Source organism: Barbus barbus (assembly GCF_936440315.1).
Source record: "Barbus barbus genome assembly, chromosome: 20".
In the NCBI taxonomy this organism is placed as follows: domain Eukaryota; kingdom Metazoa; phylum Chordata; class Actinopteri; order Cypriniformes; family Cyprinidae; genus Barbus; species Barbus barbus.
Genome location: NC_136748.1, coordinates 15591599 through 15617850, shown reverse-complemented (window position 1 = coordinate 15617850; position 26252 = coordinate 15591599). Strand labels below are relative to the sequence as shown.

The window sequence follows — 26252 nt, the reverse complement described above, 5'->3', positions numbered from 1 at the left end:
AGCAGTATAGTATAAAATAACAAACACACATATACACACACACACACTGTATATTCAAATAGAAAAGTTATTTTAAATTGTAATACTATTTCACAATATTAATGTTTTTACTGTATTACTGATAATAAATGCAGACTTTGGAAGCAAAAGAGATTTTTTTTTTAACAAACAAAAATAACACCTTACAGTTCCCACTCTTTTGAATGGTAGTGTACACAAGAAAATTGTCTTAAAATGAATCTTGCATCTGACAGGGCTATAAATTGTGGATTTTATGTATTTGAACCAATCACGGCAGCTTGCCAACCAACAATTAAATGGATTGTGTACAATGATTTTGAATAGTTACTCTCTTGCTATGCATGCAGAAATTTCTTTGATCTGTGTCACATTCTGCCTTGTTGATTAATGTAATTTTCATTGATTTATATGGAACCAAAACCTTGACCGCAACCAGGAACAAAATATCAAATGTTGTGTTTGCTGAGATCTTTCTGGTCTGTTCAATGAAACCTGACATTGCAGTGCATATTAGTAAAGATAAATAAAAAACAATTAAATATTGCCTTAAAGAATGTGAATTAAAAGACGATTCTGACTCATAAAGTTCCAATTATTGGAAACAAACTGTTTATCTCCCCTAGCAATGAGAACCATTAATCTGCAGTTTAACCATTCTGCTATGAAGATATGAATAACTTAAGTGTCTCCGCTCATTTCAGTGGTGTGCTATTTAAAGCAATTTGATGTCATTCCACTCTGAGAAAGCAGATGCTGACTTCTCAGTTTGAACAGATGGTAATTCTGTCTAATAGTGCATTGATGTAATAGTGATGTGCATTGTGTATACAGACAGTCATAAAATGGAGGTAAGGCTCAAATAAATTGCAATCATCAACATTAAATCCTGGCAGAGAAGTGGGCGAAAACAAGGCTTGAGGGAGACATAGTTTTGAGTGGTCCAGACAACAGGTTGTGTTGGGTTAGTCAGCGTGCTGTTTGTTCAGACATACGGGAGGTGTGTAAGGACGTTAAGAGCAGCCTGTGTGGGAGCAGAATATTAATGAATTGGAGACGGCAAATTCAGCTTAAGTGGTCGTAAAACGAGCTTTCATATGAAAAATTAAGACAAAAAATGCAACACAATGGTATTAAAGCGCGCACACACACACGCAATGAAAACGAAAGTACAAGTCCACTCAAAGATCAACAAGAATCAAAGCAAATACTTATTTAGGTCCTTAAATATAACTACCGATACACTATGCTGATGAAAAAAACCTTCAGTAATAACCCTATAAACAGAAGCAACGTGTTAAGTCTCCCACCATATGGAAGAGCCGATGACATCGGCAGCTCCATCGGCTGCAGCATATTGAGCTGACCATATGTTACAGTGGCGCTGCGAGCCTGACTGATTCATGCCCATCACATTCCACTGTATCAATTAAAGGCCCTTGAAGGCTGCATGATTTGTGCCTCTGTTATTAAACCCTGCTAATTCATCCTACTTACATATTCCTTATAAATCTCCAGGAGTGTGCGGTGATTCATGGCAATCGGGGAGAGCGCTACGGCACATTTTTCTCCTTGTAATTAACAGTAAATTGTTTTTACTGCCGCACAATGAATTTCTCGGCTTGGGCCGCAAATGAAGTAGTAAGACGCAGAGTGGAGAATCTTGACTGAGGGGTTGGTTTAACTCATTAAGCAGTCACGTGAGCTGATGTGTAAATGGAAAAATAAAGGCAAAGGGAAAAAACTGAAGGGGGAAATGAGGCTGGTCATTGTCAAGAAGTACACTGCCTTCCTGTAAGAAAAGGACAAATCTAGAAAGGCTAAGATAAGAATACATATATGGAGTAAGATGGGCCAGTTTCATGTGTTCTACAAATACTTAGTGTAACACAGAGGTTTTTAAGTGCCTATTACAAGATTTTGCCTAATCTTTAATCCATGTGTCATGCTGGAGGATCACACATCTACTATTTATGCATTTACAAAATTGCCAATTTTCAGTTTAATTATATTAATAATTGCTGAACATACAGTATCCCGTTTATTGTAATACTGATAGGTGTTTGAGCTTAAGAACGGTTTTTAAACAATTTTGTACACATTTGTTACTCTGCAAAATCTGGATCCACAAAACAAAACAAAAACCACAAAAAGCAAAACAAACACCACACATAACACACACATTTCACTCACAACATGAAAACAAAACATGAATCAAATAATGTCAAAAACAAAAATAGAATTCTATGTTATATATGAGCAAAAATAAAATACAGTATATAGTAACTATATAAAAGGTAGCAGCAAGAGTGACAGAGAAAAAAAGAGAGTGAGAGAGAGAAAGAGAGACAGACAGAGAGAAAGCAGAAAAGCCTGATAAAACATAAAATGGTGTTCTTGATGACACACTTTCAGAAATTGCGCAAGGAAAGAACCTTCCTTCCTCTGACTGCTTGACTATTCAAAATTCATCAATTTTAAAGTATGAAAATAATAGAGATAACCTGAGAGTGAATCTAAAATAGCTTTAGTTTGTATTCCTTTGAGATAAAAGACTTCTTCTCTCAATTGAGTGCAGGGCAGACCATATGTGCTCCAGTTCACCGATGGGTTTACATACACAATTAAAGGTGGTCTGGCCCGGCCTTCATTGAGGGAGACCTATTCAACAAACTGACTATGAGCAATGACAGACACTTTCCATTAAAGGCACTTCATTAATATTAACGTAAGAATTAACACCTATTTAGGTTTTTCGCCTTTTAACGACAACATATATCAGAGTGCTCACACGTAATTGGATGTTGAGTGCCCACACACGTATACTGTGTGTGTACTCCATTATAAACCGTGAATTTTTAAAAGTAGAACAGTTGGGCTTGGTTCTTATAGTTTGGATTGGATTGGTTCTTGTATCAGGGATGATATAGCATTGCTGAAAGCGAATTGTAAACCAATCAGTAAATGACATAACTGAGAATGATAGATTCAGAAAATTAAAATCATAACATCATAGGCTGCTTGCAAGGTACACTAGATGTAGATTATAGGGATGATACTGACCGGAGGGCAGAGTCCGGCCTGAAGCAGGTGGACTGCTCACACAGCCCTGTCTGTTGCACACAGTAACTGTAAAACTGTATTCCTCATTGGCCTTAAGTCCTCCTGTCGTGTAACTCCACTCCTGTGCTGATCCACTGTACAGCACCTAAAACATGAAAACATTCAACACTGAGTACAGTTTAAAATATATTTAAATAAATATAGATATACAAAGCACTAATACTCGCAAGCACATAATTTCACACCTAAAGATGACCTGAAACAGTTTTTTACGCACTTAAAATAAGACAACATGTCAGAGCCAAAGTCTATTTGTTATCATTTAAACCATGGTGCTCACATGGACACTGCTGTGTGAGCTAACGAGTAGACCAGACGGAATCTAACTGAACAGACAGAACTAAAATACACAGGCTAATTACAGATAATAACTAAAGCACAGCTGGACAAGAATGAACTGAAAATCACACTTAACAAGGACGGGAAACAAACCAAATATGGAAACATGAGGCAGGAACACATGACACACATGACAGAGGACTGACATAACTCCCCCCTCCTGGAAGGCGCGTCCCGTGCCTTAACAGTTCCACCGGGGAGGGGGGGAGGGTGCTCTGGAGGCCTCCAGAGTGGAACAGACAAATCAGAGACCATGGCGGAACTGGGAGCTCTGGGAGCCATGGCGGTGAAGGGAGCTCCGGAGGCCATGGTGGAGCAGGGAGCTCAGGAGGCCATGGTGGTGCAAGGAGTTTAGGAGGCCATGGCAGGTGGTCCTTGTGGCCGTGGCCTTGTTCCACTCGGCCCGGCCACTACAGCCAGAAATCTTCTACCCCCCCCAAAAAAAATCCATGGGGCAGCTACGGGGTATCAGGAGCCCTCTAGGGCTAGACAAACAGGAACAGGACTGCCCACAGGAACAGGAAGCCCTCCTGGGCTAGAATTGGAAGCTGAAGCTTCTTCTGGGCATGACAAGGAGTCAGTGGCCCTCACAGGGTCCCTCAGCAACCGCTTCCTCCTCAGTGACAGGAGAGGCAAGACGAGTCTCCGTGGACAAGACAAGACCGACATGACAAGGTGATTAAAATGTTATTTAAAAACCATGACTCCGGGGACATGGCACAGCACTCCTGGCCATGATGTGGACTGGAACCATGGGACCTGGGCTGGAGTCAGCGGCGGCCGGAAGTGTCGATCTCCCGCGAACGGCGGGCTTGGATGAGCCGCGGACGGTGGCATAGATCTCCCGCGAACAGCGGGCTTCAGTGAGCCACAGATGGCGGCGTTGATCTACCGCGAATGGCGGCAGACTTGAGGGACTCGCGGCCAGCGGATTCGTGGCACTCGCAGGATGACGAGCGGCGACTTCCATGCCACGGGACAGACAGAACAGGAACAAATAAAAACTTTGCAAAAAACGAACAAAACAAAATGGTGAAGGGGCGCCGCTTACTGTTACGGTCTGGTCTTCTGTCACGGTGCACACAGCAGGGAGGAACGAGGAACACGGAGAGGAGGATGTAAACTCAAATAACAGTCTTTAATGACTCCAAACAAGGCAGGGCAAGACAAGGCAAGGTAGACACAGACAGGAACACCGGGGAGTGACGAGTAGACCAGACGGCATCTAACTGAACAGACAGAACTAAAATACACGGGCTAATTACAGATAGTAACTAAAACAGAGCTGGACAAGAATGAACTGATAATCACACTTAACAAGGACATGAAACAAACCAAATATGGAAACATGAGGCGGGAACACATGACACACACGACAGAGGACTGACAACTGCAGGTTTGAATCAATTCACATCATTTGTCTCCTCCCCATTTTCTGTCTTTTCTCAACTGAACATACAACAAAAGTGAAGTAGCTAAAGCTGTTATACATTTGAATGGTGATGTACATGAATTGGTGAATATACTGTTCGAACCTTTTCACTGAAATTTATTCATAAAAATTAAATATAACAAAGCATTTGAAACAACAATTTACTAAATAAATAGTTTTTCCCAATTTTTCAAGGTAAAGAGAGGAACAACCTAGGAAAGCATGTTTGATTATTTCCTCAGATTGCTCAGCTGTATATTAAGGCAGAAAAAAAGCAGTAAGTACTGTACATGCAATATTTCAGCAAATGATCATGTCAATGGGAGTTCTTACAACCGCTCATAAGAAGTACACATGTAGACACGCACCGCAAAGATCACACCTTCAGAGCTTTCAATACCTGCCTGACCTGGCATATTTATTAAAAAAGTTCATATCTGCAGGTTACTGATTGAAAACATCATCAATGCTAACATACACTTATCAAACTAATTAAGATCTAAGATAATGAAATCTAATTAAAAAAAGGTTGTTCAGGAAAAGTAATCTCAAAAAACATCCTTGAAACATTTGCCACGAAGACAGGAAAGGTGATCCTGATATGGAAAACAGTGCTTTAAATACAGACTAACATGCAGAAGACGGCGCTACTTTAACCTTTAAAGGTTTGCTACCCGAACGAAGAAAAAAACCCACAAAGATTCACATGAGTAATAGAGGAGACCTTTTTGGACAGTTCAGCCCATGCCACATGCATACAGGGACACAAGGCACAAGCTATGGAAATATAAAACTGGACAGAAATGAAGGTTACTGAGGACAAAAAATTGCTTTTTTCATTTCAACTTGCAGCTTTCTTTATCAACAAAGCAACGCATATCAATGAAAGAAGGGGAAAAAAATGGAAAAACTGGAGCAACAGGAAGTGTTCTGTGTGATGCATGAAGCAAAGTACAAGACAATATAGAAATAGAAGCTTCAAAGCTGTGTGCCGACACATCAGAATATTCTGGCAGTGGTCCTTTTCTATAAAAAAAAAAAAGTTGAATGTGCTGAAATGTATACCTGTGTTACTATAGGTGGAGCATATGGGTTGGACATTTGTTCTTGGTGAAGGTTGACTCTGTACTCAGTCACCTAGCCCCTGACGTCTTTGTCCTGTGGCGTCTCCCAGCTCACTCTGAGTGAGGACGAGGACACAGGGGACACGTGAGGAGAGGGCATGTACTCTGGCACTGTGGAGCAACACAAATAATTCATCAAAACAACAAAACTGTTTCTTAATCAGCATTTTTGTCTTGCTATGCAGCAAATGAATGTACTTGAGACAAAAATGTATGTTATTTATTTGTCTGTTTACATGTTTGCTTTGTTTGTAGAGAATACTGCAATTAAGTCTCTTAATTTAGTTTTTTAGCATTTTAAGCATAAACATAAGATGTAACAAACAAAAAAATAAATAATAGTTGTTGATATATATATATATATATATATATATACATATATTGTGGAAAATAATGGGGAAATAGTAAACAAACAAATAAATACTGGGAAAATACAGATAAAATATTATTCCATTTTTTTCCATTTGTGAAGCATAATTTATAAATTCTTTTTTTTTACTTTAATACTTACAAACTGATTCCGCTCTACACTGTTTAAACTTGACTTATTTCAAACAGCTGTTGGGTTATCCTCTTAACACAAACTTTGACAAGGAAATCCGCAAACTCAAGTGCATCTCGTCAAAAAACATGGTGAGAAATAAAAATAGTAAAGTACACCTCCCTCCAAGTGTCAAAATATAGAGAGGAAGTTGACAGAAACACTACATGGAACTTCAGCTGTCTTCTTATTAAATAAAATAGAAAGCCTGGACGAGATCCTTCCTGTGAAGCACTTGTGGTGAAAATTTATCCCACATAAACAATCCCTCACATGTTTATGCTAATTCCCAGTTTCCGTTTTTCAGGAACTGTCATTCTATGCTGTAACACTAGCCACCGATTCTTTCTCTGCTTAATAAGCATCTCCTCAAATTCAATTCTCCAGGGCTCCCATCTAAATAAAGCCCGAAGATACAGGATTTTCTCTGCGGAATGGAGCCTTGTTTGTGGCCTATGAAATGCAATACTTGTTTATTTCAAACTGTTTTGAGTGTTGTTCAAGATAATTTGTTTCATAATCTCCTCGGATATAAAACAAAATGAAAAGACCCATCCCCAACCAAAATTGAATACACAGTTTCATATCCTTTTATAGTTATAATCACCACAGTTTAGTAAAAAACAACTTTAAATGGTTTTCTTTGATACCACAAAAGTGTGTTCTACTGACCTGGCCCATGGCCCACTCTGACATGGTACTGCCGGCCATGTTAATCGTGAGCACTCTGAAGCGGTAGGTGGAAAAGGGTTCAAGATTGGACACAACTGCACTGCTCTCAGGCGGGGTTAGAGCGTTCTCATTGGCTGAACTCTTGGACGGCCATGGGTTCAGCCATCCACTACTGACGAAAACCCTTTGCTCTGGACGGTAACTGGTGGCGTTTCTCTGTTACTCATTCAGTAGCTGCATAAAAAGCTCATACCTGATAATTATACCTGGAGAGAGAAAGAAAGAGATGCATGAAATGTACATATGCCAATACCTTCTTCTACAATCCCTTATTAAGCCTCAGACAGAAGCAGATGATATTGAGATGTAAAACTGGCCATTGACAATACACAATTACAGCTGCTGCATGAAATTATGTAGAAAAGAGAGGCAGACAGAGAGAATCAGATAGACACAATTAAACGGAGAGGAAATTCATTGAGAGAATCCTCTAAGGGCACTTTATAATGGTCCATGTTAATGAGCTAATTTGGCAAAAAGCATGATAACTGGCATTAAAAGTCATTGATATACAGAGGGCTATTTTGCGAAGCTTTCAATGGCGCGAGGCACAATGCATAATTGTATGCAGCAATCAACTGTTTTAAATGGGAAATGTTTCTTTGCGGCACGCAGTCCCATCAGTTTATATTGCGAAATGAAGCATGGACTGAGCCTTAATCAAGCCTCTTGGTTGTAGATTAAAGTTCGTAAGGAATTAATTTTCATCCCGGCTGAGATCAAATGGCATCTCTATAATAGTATTTCTCATTATTGTAATGATGTAGCAGGAGATGGCTAACAAGGAAGCTACGGCAGAATGGAAGAGCATTTCAGCTCTGCCGTATGCATTTAAGAATCACTGTTAAATAAAATCATGTCTAACTATATTACTACTCCCTATAAATAAAACAGGAGAATGAAATTTGGGGACTGATCTGAATATTTAAATGAAAAAGACAATGTTACTTTCAACATGTTTAACATCTAGTACTGTTTCAGTGTGGGGTTAGGAAGTCAAAAGCTGATTATTTTAATTTATATAATTTCTTACAGCATATTAGGTCTGGTGGAAGACAAAAACGGATACAAAATGGGGGGGGGGGGGGTGCCACAAAAATATGTAAAAATCAGGGATAGTGATCATTTTAACAACAAGAACATAACATGTATCCTATGAATGTTTGAAACGGTTTGTATATGCCAGTGGTTCTCAACCAGGAGGCTGGAGCCCACTGGGGGACCTCATCAAACAAGGGCGCCGCAGGATGACTTAAAATGATTTAATTAAAATGTAAAAAAAAAAAAAAAAAGCTAATAAAATAAAACAAATAAAAATGGTGTAAATTTAATATTTATCTTTTTTTTAATTTCCCCCAAAAAACTATTGTTTCATTAAAGTACAAACTGTTATTAAAACTTTTGGACCCAAAAATAATTGTGGTTAATTATTTTAAAGGGTTAGTTCACCAAAAATGAAAAATCTTGTCATTAATTACTCACCCTCATGTTGTCCCAAACCTGTAAGACCTTCGTTCATCTTCGGAACACAAATTAAGATATTTTTGATGAAATCTGAGAGCTCTCTGATCCTCCATAGACAGCAAGGATACTACCACGATCAATGCACAGAAACGTAGTAAGGACATTGCTAAAATAGTCCATGTGACATCAGGGGTTCAACCGTAATTTTACGAAGCTACGAAAATACTTTTTGTGTGCAAAGAAAACAATAATAACATAATTTAGCTCTCAGATTTAATCAAAAATATCTTAATTTGTGTTCCGAAGATGAACGAAGGTCTTACAGGTTTGGAACAACAAGAGGGTGAGTAATTAATGACAGAATTTTCATTTTTGGGTGAACAAACCCTTTAATATATTGACTATTTCCAGTTTCAAAAAAGTTTGAAAAAAAGCTTTGTCGTAACTACAGCAACACATACTGAAATATTTAGAATATTATTATAGCTTACATGAGGGGCCCACAGATATTGTGTTAGACAATGGGGGCCTTCAAGTCGAAAAGGTTTTAGAACCATTGCACATATGCACATGTCTTAATGTGGACCGCCTATTTTTCAAAGTGCCCCTGTCAAAAATGATCTAAAATAGTGAGAAATGCTCTAAGTGTGTCAATACCATACGGTAACACTGGAGGTTCCCAGTCCACTTTGAGTTGAGAGGACCCTAAGGTTGTGATTGTGGGTGCAGGCTGCTGCTGGGGAGGTATCTGAGCGGTAAGTACAATCAGACTCTCGCTGCGAGCGCAGCCTCCGTTAGTGCAAGCCTGCAGACTGAAGTTGTATTGAGTGAAGGATTGCAGCTCCTCAGCGGCAGCCTCTGTTTGAAGTCCTGTGTAGTGGATCCTCTCTTCTCCGGTTAGATCATGTATCGAACTCAGGGTAAAGCTGTCCACAGGACCAGTGGTGTTCAAAGGCTCTGTCCAGTTAAAGGAGGCACTGGTGGGCTTGGCTCGACCCACAAGGATTAATTGGAGTTCTCCTTGCTCAGGTACAGAAGACAGAGTGCGTAAGCTGACCGTGGTGCTGCTAGTGTTAGCACGGATATTACTGGTGATGAGCTGGTAAGAGTATGCCGTGCAAGGAGACAAATCAGCATCTGTGTAATGCATAGTTCCTGTGTGAGAAAGAACAAGGAAGCTGTCAAACAAATTGTGGTACTGATGACAATGTTAATTGTCAATTAATTAACAATAATGTTTAAAAGTTAGGGGTCAGTAAGATAAAAAAAAAATGTTTTTAATGCTCACCAAAGCTGAATTTATTTGATAAAAAAATACAGTAAAAACAGTAATATTGTGAAATATAATTACAATTTAAAATATTTATTTTCTATTTTAATGTTTTACAATGTAATTTATTCTCATTGCAATATGCTGGTTTGATGCTCAAGAAACATTTATTTTTATTATCAATAGTGAAAATTGAAAAAAATGTAATGCACACATGCCATGTTCTTAGAAATTCTCATAGTTTTAAAAAAAACTTATTTTTATGTCATGAGGTGTCATCAAGTATTAAGTAATAACATATTTTCCCCACACTTTGAATGTGAGTGCACACATTTTAGTCATAATTTGTTTCAGATTTAAAAAATATATTTTCTTAACTTTTTTAACAAATATCATTAATAATGAATAAAAATCATTATATTTTTGGGGAGTCGCACCACATGACATTTTGCAACTTGAACTAATCTTGTCTTTTCATAAAAAGGTCAAATCAACACAGTCATGAGGGTCTGCAGGGGGTCTTTTCTATGATATAATTTAAATCTTTCAATGTTATTGTGTCACAATTGTTTAGGACATAGAGTTGAAGTATCTTTTAATTCCAGAACACAATCATATTTTATATACTCAGATGAAGACATTTGACACTAACTGAATGGGTGCTGGTTGTGGCTGATGTGGGTGATCTCTGAGTCTCGAAGCACTGTATACATCAGTTCATTGCTGTTGGGGGAGTCAGGGGCTCTCCAGCTCAGATCTATAGCCGTGGAGTTCAAAACCCGGCCGAGGGGAGGAGGCTGCTGCTGGGGATCTGAACAGGAGCGGGAGAGTGTAAGCCGATACATATTGGTGATAAATCTGCATTGTGAAACAGAACTAAAGAAGTGGAAGACACAAGGTTAAAGCACCAAAGCTGCTAGCTAACAGGGGAAATGGACTATGAATATACTAGAGCAACAATCATTTGTTACATGTAAAAATGCTAACTTAATAAAAACACTGTATGGAGGGGCACATTAGGGCTTTAAGAGTCTCTGTAAGGTTAAGTGCTGTATGCTCTAAACACATACAGACCCATAAACAGGTCACCTTACAGTATACATGCTGGATGTTTATAATGTAGATATGCACTGAACCAAGGAAAGGCATAAGATCATGAGAGAGATATATATCTATATTAAATAGAAATGTTCAGCTAAAACATAAGGATGCAACATGATTAAATTTGAGTGTCAGCTCCTGGGCAAGTATTTTGAATAAAGTATGTAATAAATTCCACAGTCCAACGTAAATACCACAGCAGTTGAGTGACGGCAGTGAGTTCTGACCTTAGGTATGCCTCTCTTGCATTAAACTTACAAAGCAATTTGACTATATTGGGGAAATCTGCATTTAAATTACAGTCACTACAATAAAACTCTGTGATGTGATCTATAAGAGGCATTTTCCTGTTTTTGAGCCAAATGGAGTGTCGAGCCAAAGGATTTTAAAATTTAACTACTAAGGCAGGGACTTTAGTTCAAATAAAGCTCCTTAAAATTATATGGTTTGATTTTTCTTTTCCATGTTAAAATATTTCCTACTGAAACCATAGGCTGGAATATATCAAAGGGCGTTTCATGAATGCAAAATTTTGATATCAAGGGATAATGCAGATTATAAATAAATGTTATATGTATATGTTAAATGTTATCTGTATATGTTATTTAATATTGAAAAGTATCAATGAAGAATAGTTCAGTGTCATTTAAATGAATTTGTATTGCTCTATGTATCATTATGCTTATATTCACATGGATAAAATATTTTTTTTTATTCATCAGTGTTGTTACTGTTAATAACATGTTGCCTTGGTAAATAAGTTAAATAAAATAAACTTAGGTTTAATTACTAAAATTACTATTATTGAAGTACTAAAAAATATATATATTAAAGAATATATATATATATATATATATATATATATATATGTATATATATATATATATATATATATATATAAATTAAATATTTTATAAAAAATAAAATAATACTTAAAAAACACAAATAAATGGAAACTAAAATGCTGTAATAAAAAGAAAAGCTAATTCAAAATATATAAAATAACGCAGTTATTAATACATTTTCAAAATATATATTGATTCAGACCTTTACTGCAGCCCAGGTAGTTGTTTGGATCCATGTGACTGGCTCCCTCCACACAGATGTCACATTTATCTCCAGTCACATATGGCTTGCACTGACACTGCCCTGTCTGGGGGTGGCACGTGCCATTGAATCCCCCGACAGGATTACATCCACACGGCTCACACCTAGACACATGGAGATCACAAGAGACACAAAAACCATTTTCATAAGATAAAAAACAGTATCACTTCTTGTGACATTGTGCATGTCTGTAGAGGACATGAAATCAGGTAATTAACCAAGAGTAACAAGTCCAGTTCTATTTACAAAAACCTGTGAGTCTCTCTCCGACTAGCTAAGAGAAGAAGAGTTGCAAAAAGTGAATGTGTGCGTGTGTTACTGTGAGGGAAGGGGGGGGCACTTTGACTAAATGGAGGCATTCACAGATGCACCTGTCAGTGACACTTCTGGTGGGGGTGTAGAGGATGGAGGAGAAAAGGCCCTGAGGGGCCAGCAGCGGGTGATGTGGGGGCCAAGTGCTTGACACCCTCGAAAGCAGCTGATAAAAGCCACAGACTCTTAATGAGCTGAAAATTTGTTCTGTCAACTACAGGGGCGTTTTGGGCTAAGTCACCCGTTTTCCAATGTGGTTCGACCTTGACTTCTCGGAAGGAGACAGTGAACTTTTTTTTTCTTCGTCATGCAAAAACGAAGCCAATTGAGGTATCAAATTCTGTGATCAGTACTAATATTGCTAAGTTCCACATGCTTACATTCTCCATATTTGAAAAACACCAATAGCTTGCAGCTATCAAAGTAAATGATTCCAGATTGCGCCTCGACGTTTGTCTGGAACAGGTGTTGCAAATAGAGCTGGAAAGTTTGCAGTCAAGGAATTAAGCAAGTTTGACTAGCAACAGGAAAAAACAGTGAGAAGATATGACCTACACTTCTGTAAAATAAAACTTGCTTTTCCCCGCCAAGGTTAAATGATTAGCCAAGCACCACTTTCCATGTAGCCTATGCCTGTCATTTGCTGTGATGGCTAATCTTCCCTAACCATATTGTGGGTTTTTAACTACCTCTATTAGGTGGTCCGCAGCGAACGACCCAATATAATAAAACAAAATAAGATGCATCGTCTTATTGATTCCGGGGCAGACAAATGAGTTTATAATATTTAGATAAAGAAATCTTTATTGTGTAGGATCTCCTGATGCAGTTCAAGCTTCCCCTCTAATCAGTTTAAATAGTTCATTTTTCATCCTTACCGGGCGAACGAGTGCAGCTGGATGGATTGCGTATGCAGTGATCTGTCACGACTCGTATGGATTAACAATTTGTGATGTCCAGTAGCCCAGTTGTTGATGCATCGAAAACACGCGCTCATGCTATTTGCATCTCACCAGCCAACAATTAATGTTCTCCCTGCCTACTGTGCATCCCAACATCATATTTTTTATTTTGAGGGGGAAACGCTTAAAAGGTGGTTGATATGGGAAGCGCTGACGATGTCCCCCACTGTTCCTTTTATTCACCCAGCGAGGCTGGAGAAGTTAAATATCTTCTGCAAGCCTTCAGGAAGGTCATTCAATGAGACTTCAACCAAACCAAGACTTAAATACACAAATCATCAAAAGAAATCTGACGAAAACGAAAAAAAAAAAAGAAGAAGAAAAATAATTTTCCAATCCACTGACTCTCAAGAATGCCAAGTTTTCCATCCCCAACTTAGGCCATATGTTCAAGCTGGGGAGCTGCTTTGGAGTATATCATTAAGACTAACATATGATGTATTTACAACCTAATTGATGTATCCAACAAATCAACTATGCAGAGAGTATTAAAATGCAGCCTCGTTTAGAGGCGGGAGACTTTAATGGCTAATTTGACCTTTGCTGGCTCTGTCTGAACCCGTGGGCCAGTAAGCAGCTAACTGGCTCAAATCGCTATGAAAAGTGATGCGCATGATTTTCTAAATGGGCTTTATTCACTAGTGTTCAGTCTCGGTGATGGGAGGGAGGTATGGAGTCATTTTCAACGGTGATTTACACTGTTCTTTTTTACTTGAAGATATATCTTGCTGCATGGTAATAAATGAAAACGTTTTTCTCGAACATGACCGAGATAAAGGTGTTGGACCATGACACTGACCTGCCAACACTTGGATTAAAGCCAAAGAAAAGATCCTGGCACTGATTGCATCTGCGACCGGTCAGTGATGGGTGAGCACACACACACTGCCCTGAGTGGGCAGCACACACCTGCCCCACTGCTCCAACTGAGTGACATTCACACATCACACTCGCTGAGCCCCTCCTCAGACAGGAAGAAACCTGCAATCACACATGATGCGAAAAAACACAAACAGACTCATTACGCATATTTCATTGTGAGCTCTCTCATTTACTTCCTCTTTTGCTATCACCATGGAAAAAAAAATAATAAATAAAGTAAAATAAAATAAAAAAATAACTCCCTTAAGAAAATAAGTACTTCAAAGAATTATTACGGAAATAACATACTTAAATGTGAACTGAATGTAATGTTTATGAACACTTAATTTCATGTTATTTACAACTAAAAGAAAATGTATTTTAGTTTAAATATATGCAAATAGTTGAACTTAAAAGTTTTTGACCAGCCTAAATATGACTCAAGTACATATTAGTATGTAACTTCAAAATTACTTTTATTGTCTTGAAATACACACTTTTGTGTTTGTCAATTTCCCATTTTTTATATATTAAAATTTGTAATTTAATACTTTTAAAATATATTAACTATAATTGTAAAATTGTAGTTATTTAAAATAATTAAGTGAACTTTTTTCTCTTTTTTTTACCAATTACTTTCCTTTACAGAAACACATAGATATATGTGACCCTGGACCACAAAACCAGTCATAAGGGTACATTTTAAAAAAAAATTTAGATTTATACATCATCTGAAATCTGAATAAATAAGCTTTCCATTGATGTGTGGTGTGGTAGGATAGGACAATATTTGGCCTAGATACAACTATTTGAAGGGTGAGGGTGCAAAATATATATATACAGTGGTGTGAAAAAGTGTTGGCCCCCTTCCTGATTTTTTATTTTTTTGCATGTTTGTCACACTTAAATGTTTCAGATCATCAAACAAATTTAAATATTAATCAAAGATAACACAAGTAAACACAACATGCAGTTTTTAAATGAAGGGGTTTTTTTTATGAAGGGAAAACAAAATCCAAACCCACATGGCCCTGTGTGAAAAAGTCTTTGCAGTTAATGCTCGAAAATAGTCCAATGTGGCTGAATTACAACAATTCTGCTAAGATGAGTGGGCCAAAATTCCTCCACAGCACTGTAACAGACTTGATTGCAGTTGTTGCTGCTAAGGGTGGCCCAACCAGTTATTAGGTTTAGGGGGCAAGCTAATGTGGGTTTGAATTTTGTTTTCCCTTCATAATAATACACTTCTTTCAAAAACTGCATGCTGTGTTTACTTGTGTTATCTTTGATTAATATTTAAATTTGTTTGATGATCTGAAACATTAAAGTGTGACAAACATGCAAAAAAAAATAAAAAATCAGGAAGGGGGCCAACACTTTTTCACACCACTGTGTATATATATATATTAGAATATTGAGAATTGCAAGTTATCCCAATTAAGCTCTTAGCAATGCATATTACTAATCAAAAATTAAGGTTTGATATTTACGGCATGACAAAATTTCTTCATGGAACATGATCTTTACTTAATATCCAAATTATTTTTGGCATAAAAGAAAAATAAATAATTTTGACCTATTGTTACCCCCCCCCCCCCCCCCCCCCCCCCCTTCTGTCTAGGGGATTGTGAGGTGAAGTAACAATTTAAAAAAAAAAAATTATAAAAAGGTAAAAAGAGGCCGCAGGAACACACTTCAGTCCTCTGTCCCAGAGTGAAGACAACGCCAATTCAGATATATAATTAGATTTATTCACAAAAAAAAGAGAAAAGCTCAATACAAGACATGTAACATAAGGAGATAGGGAGCAATGGCTCAGGAGAGAGCATGGCCTAAAATAACAAACAAAACAATACTAACTAATTTTAGGAGCATCTAACTTACCTCACAGGCTCCAAAAGAAAAAAAAGAAATAAACAACATAATGCTTCCCTCAACTCCTTAACTGAACCAAAAACAGGGGGTAAAAATAGTGTTCAAAGTAAAAGGCACTCTCTCCCTACAGCTTCCCTTTCTTTTCAGCAGTTCCATAGTTCTACAGAAGAAAGTCATACCGTTTTGGAACAATATGAGGGTGAGTAAATGATGACAGAAATATCATGTTTGGGTGAACTGTCCCTTTAAAGGAATAAGTACAGTACATTATTATCGTCTTGTTGTGAGAAAAACACCTGTTCAGATATTCTGCCTATAATCTCCTTTTGGCTTTCACAGAAAAGTCAAGCAGGTATTCATTTTTGGATGAAATGTTCGCTGATTGTCCTGGTCCACTTTCCATCTATATCTTCTTAAGAATAAAGTATGAGTTGAATCTCAAGGGCCTGACTCCTGCACGCATCAATCAGACAGGGGGCGCTGAGTTTGAGATGTTTCAATCACAGGCTGCTTCCCCCCGGGTGAAATACGACAGAGTGGCTCTGTGAGGGGAGCTGGGGGAGGGCCTGCAGAAACACAGTCATCAGTCCCCCCACCCTCCTCCAAATGGATCTCCCCCCGCTCCCTGTGCTTTCAATTTGCTTCTGCCAGCCCCACTCTCCGTACACATGCTTTATGTGCCGGCATTGGCGGCCGAGGCTCTGGTGAGCAGCAGGTACCGCTGCATTATTTCATCATGTGTGGAGGGGTACAAGCTAGGGGAGGGCCGGCCGTACATCCTTGTCTGGTTATCATGCGAGCTTAGCGTCCTCGTATCATATGCATAGGCTCATTGGTGGATGTTGGGAAGCATGGTTTTGGGCATTCATCCTGGTTTGACTGGTTACCCATCATGGCTAACTTTGAAAAAGAAGTGTGCTTAGTTGTACCGAATATGCACTTGCAGTGTACTTCAGATCTTAAAAGTATATAATTTACTATTACTATAATGAAATAAAAGTCCACTTAAGTGTACCTAAAGGCAGTACACTTTCATACTTTCACACACTTAAAAAATGCACTTTGTAATATATAAAATTTAAAGTTGTACTGTAAAGTACTTTTTAAATCATTGTTTTATTAATATTTTGTTTAGCTTTAAAGAAGTAAACTTAATTTGATGTTGACTAAAATAAAACATGTAAAATATTTGATTACCGTTTTAACTGTAGTGTTAGTACAATATTACATTTAAACTGCAACTTAATTACAAATGCATATGTCAATTTCTGTTGACAAATTCCATGTTGAAATAGGAAGTGTATGTGGGACATAGAGTCCTAAAACCCATTTTTGCTTTTATTTTCCTGAAGTCAACAGGTTTTTGGTTATAATGCCTGAAATAAGGTCTTGGGTTAACAGAATCTGAAGATATTTTCACATTTTATTCTACAATATAAAACCATTAGTAATACCCACAAGGGCTACAGAGGTTGCTGGCGATTTAACTCATACTTTCCAACTTTTAGATTTTAAATAAAGTTTAAAAGAGTTGTTTGATGCTTAGTGGTAGTGATGTTGAAGTCATGTGGCCGTGGTGTAATTCATTTATAGCCTAACTTTAGCGTTCTACTTCCAGTAATTGTATTTAGACATCAAAATTCATAAAAGTTGTGTCAATGTAAAGATCGTCTTGATGAACAAATCATGTAAGAATCATAAGCGTTTGATAGTCAGTTATTTCCAACAAAAATCCAAAAGCCAATAGAAAAATCATACTGACTTTTTGTTGAGGAAACCATGCAGGGTAATGCAAACTACTGCATTGGCCTACAAAAATCTGTCATCCCTGCAGCACTCAATTGTCCTGTATTTATGTATCTATGTCTTTATGATCGCCATGTCAGAACCAATGGCGAAAACGGAAAAAAGAACAAAAGTCAAAAAATCTAAAATACATTCAGGTGATACTTTTTAAATACACCAGTTAAACATATCTCTGAATAAAATAGTTGTCTAATTATGTTAAAAACACTCCAGTCCAATATTTATTTTTTTTAGAGTGATTGTAGTTGACATGGAAGGCATAATGGTGGTGGTTCACCTTTTAATAAATAACTATGTCTGAGTCTTGTATACCCTAAACAGCACCTAGTAAACAACTTGATCATACCTAGATTTTAAATGAATAAAAAAAATTATAAAAAAAACACATTCCTTATACTAGGAATTATTTTAATTTGAATTAAATTGCACTACCATATACAGTAGAAGACCTCAAGCTATACACAGACTAATATGCACAAAATTTCCAATTTAAATCACGTGGTCTCTAAGCTGTTTTATGTTGTTTTATCAGCAGGGTTTAAAAGTTGTGTTCAACTTTTTTAATGGACAATACAGTATTAGAATAGGATCAACTATCCAAATATTACTATAGGGACTATATGTCTTCACAGTACTCTAAAGGAGGAGTAGCTTTTTGGAATTGGAAGACTGTGCTTGGCATGTAAAAGTGCAAGTTGGTTTTACAGTAAACATCTTCATTATGAAGACAAAGGGACCAACTGGTACAGCTGTTCTAGCCACACTGACTCTTGAGCCCCTGGCAGTGCACTTCTAGCACTTACTATGCTGCAAAGAATAAGGGAAGTGGAAACATTTCCACCCCCTGAAGAGCACTTGAGTCATGTGGCCAGCGCTGGCCCAACAGCCAATGAGGGGGTTGATTGAGGGTACATGAGGAATGGCCTGTAGCTATGCTAGCTAAACGCCATCGGCCAAAGTGACTGCCAAACACACTCAATTCCCAGGCACAATCTAGGGAAAAAGGAATAACAAAACAATGCAGCAGCTTGCAGAGCCAAGAACAAAATTCGAGGGAGTCATTAGTTAAGAAAAAGAAGAGAGTGCTTTGTAATTCAAAAGATGTTTACGCAGATACTTCAAATGCGATGTGCAATGGCTAGGAATCAAGGTAAACAACAAAAGGGATGACTTCACTGGCATTGCCAACACAGTATAATGAGCTTAGAAAATACACCATCTACCTTGTAAATACACACATGGTAAGATATATTCAAATCAGACTCAAAGCACCAACCTGGTTTACAGGTTCCACAGTCTCGACCGTAGCGCGTGGGCAGGCAGACGCCTTGACCGCTAACAGGGTCGCACACGGTTGCAGGCACAGTGCCCCTGTGGTCACAGTGACATGGTTGACATCCATGCGTGGCATTGACAGAACTCTGGTTGTAGGTGTGAGAGGAGCATCGATTACACCGCAGTCCCTCTACGTTGTTTTTACACATGCATTGGCCCGTGGTCTTGTCGCAAATATCTGAGCCATTCACCGTGCCTCTGAGCTCACACTGGCAAGGCAGACAGCCCAAAGAGTTTCTGCCGTCCAGATTGTGATATTCATCCCAGCATACGTCACACCGCCGGCACTCTGTGTGAGGTTTGCACTTACACTGTCCTGTTACCGCATCACAGGAGGTACCAGAAACAGATCCATTTGGACTGCAATCGCAGGGCAGGCAGACTCCACTGCCGTTCAGACTGTAGAAGTGAGGGATGCAGGTGTCACAGAGGAGGCCTTGTACGCCATCTTTGCCCTCGCATTGGCCGGTGAAAGGATTACAGAACTGGTGTAGAGAACCCCGTGGGTCGCAGCCACAGGGAAACTGTGCGATTGAGGAATTTGAAGCCGTAGTTACAACGGTCACAAGTTAGACCTAAGTATAAAAAGAGGAGACCACTATCAGTGCTATTCTCTACCAGGACCCTAGGAGTTACATAAAGGAATAGTTCACCCAAAATTTTTGTCATCATTTACTCACCCTCATATCGTTCCAAACCTGTAAGAATTTATTTCTTATGTTGAACATAAAAGAAGATATTTTGAAGAATGCAGGTAATCAAACAGTTGATGGTCCCCATTGACTTCAAAAGTATTTCTTTCTCAACTATGAAAGTCAATAGGGGCCAACAATTGTTTGGCTCTTGTGTGTTCAACATAAGAAAGAAACTTATACAGGATTGGAACGACATGAAGGTGAGTAAATGATGACACAATTTTTGGTGAACTATTCCTTTAAGCAGGTTTCAGGGGCTACCTAGAAAAATTTAAAAGAAGCTTTGTTAAATTTATAGAACAAAAATAGTAACTTTAAATCTTTAAATTTTAAGAAAATAAGAGCTGTGCCCATAGCCAATGATTTAGCATTTTCTTGATTATTACTACCAGTGTTCAATTTCATTTATTCCTTCAACTATTTTTTGCAAAAATAATTTAAGTGTAAATGCAAATTTCAAATTATATTTAGAGATTTACTCAATTTCACTATAATAATTAAAAAGTCCACATTTACCTTTTTTCCAGTCTGAGGTGGAAACAAACTTCCATTTCCAAAAGAAAACGTGATGTGAAAATGTGCAAGTCAATTTATGTGGACCCTAGAAACTGTGGACCTGTTTTCTTTTTGCAGATTGCAGCATTTATCATTTATCTTTGTTCAACTAAAGTTATTCAAATTTGCCTTACCATCCACAAACCACCAACCTCAACATCTGAAATTATTTGGTCTTGGCCTTTACATCATAACCTACATTTCACTGAAGTACATAGCAAATAAATAAATAAATCAGTGAAATATTACACAAGGAATAAATAACGAAATTGGTAATGTCATCATTAAGTGAGCCCCTTTCCCAATGATGAATGACTCACCTCGGGCATAACACTTAATTTCTCTAAAGGAAAATAAATAAATTAAGAGACCCAAGAAAGGCAATAGAAGGGAAAAAAGTAAAAATAACTATGAGGCTAAAAAAGAATTACAGCTCATTTGGATACCCTAAAAAGTGGTCTACGTGGAATCAAATCATATCAAGTTTTTTAAAATGTGTGCGGTGCTTATTTGAATACGCCATACATATTCCTGACAGGTAATCTATTCCTAATGTTGCTGAGCAGAGCCTACAGGGCAAACCGTTTACAGCCATAAGTACTGAGAACTCCACTCTCCTCCACTGCTGTGTATTCCGCTACACGGCTCCACTTTAATGAATTTAGATATTAATATATTGCTCTCTACCCGCAGTTAAACCTCATTACAACATTATGTTAAATGCACAATGTGACACAGATGCATACCCCAATAATATCACGCCAAAGGTGCCGCAATTTGTCATTGTGTGCATGACTTGTGGATGTTGGAAAATTTGTGTAACTCTCAAAACGCTACGGTAACTGCGTGCCACCCAACTGTGAATATAATAAGAAATTAATTACTAAATCTAACAACAAAGTGCAGGTAAAAATAAGCAAGTAAATCTTTAAGCTTAAGATATTATTTTTGTTCAAATGAAGCGTATTTGGTTTTAACCAGTATGATTTTATATATGTGCATTTGACTGCCCACTGGTACACCCATGGAGTGGGACGTGTACCAGCGTAGCCCACATTTTATCAGTAATGCTTTTCTGCATAATATTCTCATACATCAACATTTCAAAGCACATTGTGTACGCAGAGTACTTTGGACGCTTGATAAATTTTGTCCTTATGAAGCTGCGGCTGGCCTCAAACGCGCTGGAGGTAATAAATTGCCTTAATCAAATCTAATTTCTGAAAAATACCTGTGGGAACTACAAACAAAGAAGCAGGTCTTGTAAGAAGCGTGAAAAATAAGGAAGACAGGGGCAGTTTATTATAATCAACTTGGCATTGAATTACAAAATTAAAATGAGGTGGCCCTTGATATCCTGGCTTTGCAATACACATGATCTTCTAAGTAACATTATTTTGCATTTCATAAGAAAACGTTTCAAAGGTACAAAGAAGAAGAAAAAATGGAACAGATTTATCGCAAAGGACCTGGAATGCCTGGAAAAGCTGGAAGAAAAATCCTTTTGGCTGCTGCTCACAATAAATTTGTGAAGAAAAAAAAACACACAGAAAACCAGGGCTTTGCCAAAAAAAAGAGCCTGATGGTAAACAATTTAATCATGCCGTTTACATATGCAGCAGAGCAGAGTGATCATTGTGTGCTTCATATGTTTTCATTTCAGAAATTAAAAAGTGCAAACAAGTAGAAAATTAATCATTTCTTATTAAAAAAAGGCTGCATATAAACCACTGTCAAAATAATTTGGCAATATATTTAATTTAAAACTTACTGAAAGACAACATGGATATTTTTTTTAAAAGTTTGTCCTACCTCAGGGCCATTTAAAATGAATTAGATTAAGAAACATTAGTAATAAACTTTAAGGAACAGTTCATCATTTACTCACCCTCATGTTGTTCCAAACCTGCATGAGTTTCTTTCTTATGTTGAACACAAAAGAAGACATTTTGAAGAATGCTGGAAATCAAACAGCTGATGGTCCCCACTGACCTCAACAGTATTTTTGTCCCCCTACTATGGAAGTCAATAGGGACCAACAACTATTTGGTTCTTCAAAATATCTTCTTTTATGTTCAACATAAGAACAACTCATACAGGTATGGAACGACATGAGGGTGAGTAAATGACGACAAAATTTCATTTTGGGGTGAACTATTCCTATAAAAGAAGTTAAAAGCAAGGTTCCTTTACATTATTATAAATTTTAAGATAAAATCCTAATGTTGATCAAAATGAACATCACGGCTGTTACATCATATATTATTTATTAGTTTATTTACATAGAGACAGTACTAAATTTTGAATCCAGCCATACCCATATATCTGTTTATCTGTTTATTTTTTGCCCTGTACAGCTTATCAATTTTGTGGGAATTAACAGAGGGAAACAGAGAGAAAGGTTGAGAGACAGAAAAAAGAAGTTGGAGAGTAAGGAAGAGAAGGATGGGAGAGGAGAGCGAAAGAGCAATGGAGGGTGCAATGCTGCTTAATACGCACCGATTACGTTTGCCTTGCACTGGCAGTCCTGGTGACAGGTAATATCTGGCTGCACGGTCCCGGCGGTATTGCAGTTACAGGCGTGGCAGCCGTCAGCCAGTGCCGACTGCAGCTTGTAGAATCCGTGTTGGCACTGATTGCACTGTCTGCCAGACACATGTCGCTTGCACTTACACTGCCCCCCGATCTGCGGAGGAAGGAGAGCGTCACATGACCAGGCTCCAATTAGTCAAGTTGAGCAGGCCAGTGTGAACGTGTGTAAGTCATGGATGGGCAGCTCTGCTCTGTCTCTACCCCCCACCCCGACGATTCCCACTGGGCTGCTGGGATGCTTTTTATCTCCATTACAGAGAACGGAGTGGTTTGGGATAGGGGGGAAGAGGTCACAACACCTGAGCTCAAAAGCTGCCATTGTGCAGAGGGTCATGTGGGTTAACAAAATGGCTCTCTTCTTTGGAATGGATTGAAAGTGCCAGCTGTTGTTTTGATGAAAAGAGGGAACATTTGATACTACTGACATGAATAGCTACCATGATCCTTGTGGTAAAGTTATATATGTCAAAACTTTGTGAAAAGAAAGATGGCTCAAATGACTTAAAGGGAGAAACCCAAAAATATAATATTTTGTCATCGTTTACTTACCCTCAAGATGTTCCAAACCTGTACAAGTTATCCCCCCCCCCTTTCTGATGAACACTGAACAATTTCTTCTGCTCCCTATGATATGGTATTTTTCCTTACTGTAGAAGTCAATGGCTACCAGCAACTGTTTGGTTACCAACATTCTTAAAAATATCTTCTTTGATATTCAACTCAAAAAATTCATACAGGTTTAGAACAACTTGAGAGAGAGTAAATGATGACAGACTTTTCATTTTTAGGTGAACTATTCCTTTAAGTGCTGATACAAAAGTAAAAAAAACAACACTTTTGAAAAGTTGACTCTTGGAAAAATCCTGCAGTGTGACGTAATATACTACTAATAAATGATTTTAACCCGCATTTTGGTATAATATAATATAATATAATAGCTGAAGTAGTAGTAGTACATTAAAAAAGAGCAAATATTCCATTTAGTCTAACTAAATGTTATTACTATTATTATTATTTTAATTTTTTTCCTCAATTTAAAGACTACTGGAATATTTGAGGGGGGTTTTATCTATTACACAACAGAGTTAATATAATATTTACTGAAATTAACTATTTCAGCATTACTTGTTGGAAAATGAAAAATATATATGAATCATAAAAGTACTCTTAAATATTGAATCATCTAGAATAATAATAAAATAAAACTAGACATAAGCTACACAAATTCCTACCATGAGCTGAGAATACTCAATCCCCACCCAGCACCAAACAGAAATGGCCCAACTAACAGTGTAAAGTCATTACCATATGTGAGGAAATAATCATTCTGATAATTTAAATAAGGTAACAATCTAACATGGGGCTGACCCAGCCATTGATTCTGAATTTGTCATCCAGTATATCTATTGACATGGATCTGTTCCTCCAAAATGGCTTTCATGATGCTAAGATAAAGGAAAAGGTGGGGGAGAATTCTCCTGAAAGAGGCTCTCATGACGATACTTTTACATACTCCCTACTGATCAAACCTCTGATAAATGCTGTTGTGAATACTAAAGTCCTCAGCCAATACATCAATGCAAACCTCTCGAGAGGGACTGGCCAATATCGTTATCTGAATCTACAATTCTCAGGTCCGTCACAAAGCCGGGGATCAAAGCCTCAGATGTCTTCCTTTGCATATGCAGTGTGTCTTAAGTCTCAAATATCAGATATATACCAGAGGCAAAAAAAATATGCATAGTGTTAAAAATGAGCTTTAAGTAATCTTAACTGTTGTAGAAATGATTGTTAAATTAATCAAAATATTTAATATACAAAAATGCAAAGAGCACTAGATAAACGTGGTGAATTATGGGGTTTCATTATATGCTTTGCTTTCTATGGGTTTTTATTTATGGGAAATGCATACATTTTTGTGGATGAATGTATTTTTATTTATTTATTTATTTAGTCATTTAGCAGACACTTTTATCCAAAGCGACTTACAAATGAGGGCATAAGAAGCAATCAAAACCAACAAAAGAGCAACAACGTGCAAGCGCTATTACAAGTCTTGGTTAGCCTAACACAGTACAGATAATTATTATTATTATTTTTTTTTTTTTTCAAATAAAAAGACATATAGATAAAATTAAATTAGAATAGAGAGTGCTAGAGTTAGAGTGTCAAGTAAAGATGGAACAGATGAGTATTTAGCCGTTTCTTGAAGATGGGTAAGGATTCGGCTGCTTGGATTGAGTTGGGCAGGTCATTCCACCAGATGGGAACAGTTAGTGAAAAAGTCTGTGAAAGTGTTTTTGTGTCTTTGGGATGGCACAATAATGCGTCGTTCAATTGAAGAACGCAAGCTTCTAGAGGGAACATAAGTCTGAAGTAAGGAATTTAGGTAAAGGGGTGCAGAGCCAGTGGTGGTTCTGTAGGCAAACATTAATGCCTTGAATTTAATGCGAGCAGCTATTGGTAGCCAGTGCAAATTGATGAACAGAGGCGTGACGTGCGTTCATTTCGGCTCATTAAAGATTAATCTTGCAGCAGCATTTTGGATTAATTGTTGAGGTTTAATAGAATTGGCTGGAAGACCTGCCAAGAGAGCATTGCAATAGTCAAGTCTGGACAGAACAAGAGCATGAACAAGGAGTTGTGTTGCATGTTCCGAGAGAAAGGGCCTGATCTTCTTAATATTGTATAATGTAAATCTGCAGGACCGGGCAGTTTTAGCAATGTGGTCTGAGAAACCGTCTTAGGTTACGTATGTAACCCCAGTTTCTCGAAGGAACGAGACGCTGTGTCAGGAGACGCTTTGGGGAACGCCTACAGCGTAACCGGCTCTGAATACCAATGACATCTGTCCAACGGATGGGAGGGACGTCACGGGCGAGGTGACGTAATGACCAGCTGGTATAAAAGCACGTGCGGTGCAACCGGCGTCAGCTTCTAGAATGAAGCAAGCGCTGGCAGGGATGCCGGCAGTGTGGCCTCACGACGCAGCGTCTCGTTCCTTCCTT

General features: G+C 37.9%; 1 pseudogene across 1 annotated transcript in view; it reads right to left on the bottom strand.

Annotated features, from left to right (window-relative positions):
* The window catches only part of LOC306886729 (usherin-like), a 249435-nt pseudogene that overhangs the window by 187614 nt on the left and 35569 nt on the right, over nucleotides 1-26252 (bottom strand). Inside the window, exons 11-19 of the transcript in view lie at nucleotides 23152-23338; nucleotides 19344-19977; nucleotides 14325-14506; nucleotides 12192-12355; nucleotides 10696-10854; nucleotides 9431-9928; nucleotides 7228-7515; nucleotides 5978-6147; nucleotides 3082-3226 (exon numbers count right to left, since the gene is read on the bottom strand). The product of the transcript in view is annotated as an usherin-like (transcript). The remainder of the gene's footprint in view (nucleotides 1-3081; nucleotides 3227-5977; nucleotides 6148-7227; nucleotides 7516-9430; nucleotides 9929-10695; nucleotides 10855-12191; nucleotides 12356-14324; nucleotides 14507-19343; nucleotides 19978-23151; nucleotides 23339-26252) is intronic.